This window comes from Camelina sativa, chromosome 17 (assembly GCF_000633955.1).
Source record: "Camelina sativa cultivar DH55 chromosome 17, Cs, whole genome shotgun sequence".
Lineage (NCBI taxonomy): Eukaryota > Viridiplantae > Streptophyta > Magnoliopsida > Brassicales > Brassicaceae > Camelina > Camelina sativa.
This window is the reverse complement of record NC_025701.1, coordinates 10,469,165-10,470,919: the sequence shown is the minus strand read 5'-3', so window position 1 is coordinate 10,470,919 and position 1,755 is coordinate 10,469,165. Positions and strand designations below refer to the sequence as shown.

Below are 1,755 nucleotides of genomic sequence, written 5' to 3'. Positions count from 1 at the left end.
AAACCATTATGGTCGTCGTCGTCAGAATAAGATTGAGAAGCTAACAAGCTGTTCTTGGAGAACTCGGTGTCATCTGAAATCTGAAGACGAGAAGGAGAAGTTCTTGAAGAGTTACTGTTAGACTTGGATCCTTCTTTCTTCTTTTCTTCTTGTTATTGTGAGGACCCATTAGCTTCATCTGCAGATTCGTTGGCGATTTAGTTAAGATTTTATCATGATCCTGATAAATATAAAACCTGGCTCCGCCACTGCGCTCAGCGTCTCTGGTCTCAAGCTCCTCCCCCTTTGTTCTCAGATTACATGCATCGCCGGAGGTCACCAGAAATTGAATCATTCAAACCGAGCTTTCAATCAATTTTTCAGAGATATCTCTTCTGATTTTTCAATATCTTCGTAGACAAAGAGAGAGAGGAGAAAGAGAAAATAGTCGAGAGAGTTTGTTTGGCAACAAATAATTGACACGTACAGTCTCTTATTCTCAAATCCACAGAGTGTATTAAATAAGAGAGCCTCTTAATTTTTTTCTTATTTCTGATTTGTTTTTTTCCTTCTTTTGAGTTATATACCTTCTTACAAGTTAAAACTCCCCTTGGAGAAGGTTTAAGGAGCTTCCTGTCAGTGAGGGGCTTCCTGTTGGCGAAATTGTTTGATTCTTGTGTTAGATAGTGGACTTCCAACTCAAAACTAATTGGCCATGAGTGCTTTAGGCATCAATCTCGGTATGTTCAGGCATGAATCGGCGGGCCAACTATTGGGCTGGGCCGATTGTGGATTGGGTTGAGTATGTGCAGATCGGGCTCTGATACCATGTTAGATAGTGGACTTCCAACTCAAAACTAATTGGCCATGAGTGGAGAGACCCATATCTTATATATACTACTTAAGATCCTACTCAACTTCCAATGTGGGATATTGTATCCCTAATATCTTGAAGACTGAGCAATCAAACAGAGCAATCAAATTGTTTGATGCACAAACCAAACACTGAGCTAAAGCCTAACACTATGAAGAGTACCGGTGTGGTGTAGGTTTACCTGGTTCACAAAACCCTGCAATGCTTCAATTAAGAATCTCCTTGGTCGCAGCCATTTGAGCCTCATAATTCGTGGACTCAACAACTGTTATTTCAGTTGCTATTCTTTCAGCCAAAGCCATCTTTAATTTATTTATCCCTTGAGAGAGAGATTCTTCTGCATACTGAGACGACAGTTGAAGGTTTGCAACCTCCCGGATTTGATGATTGGTTAGCGGCTGAAGATATGGCATCACAACCTGAAAGACCAACCAATAGGAAAACAATTTTTTAGTATTTTGAGATATGTTCTAAAGAGTGAAAAGATTGTAATTAACATAAAGGTCAAAATCCACAACAACGAATGAAGTTTACATGTAACAGCTCGGATGGGCGGAAACATCCAATCCACTGAAAGAAACGCTCAGTCGAAGTTCGCCACATGCCTGATACCAAGTAGCACGCATCAATCCTTGCAGCATCAGCTTTGATGCGGAAGAGATTTGCGTAGTGGTCCAAGCAAGAATCTACTAACATTCTGAGTTCAATGTCACTCATATGAGCTTGGAGTGCTGATCGAATCTCACTAACTCTCCTGTTCTGCTCTTCTAGCCAGAGTCCGTATTCCCTTTCGAATGCAACAATCCCTGAAACGATCTCTCATGAAGGATTACTTCTTTAAGGTATTGAAGATTATACTATAAGCCAACATATACATACTTTTTTATGAAATTACCAACCTG

General features: G+C 40.2%; 1 pseudogene; it reads right to left on the bottom strand.

The window, feature by feature from the left end:
- Positions 1-476, bottom strand: part of LOC104756556 — a 2,284-nt pseudogene extending 1,808 nt beyond the window's left edge.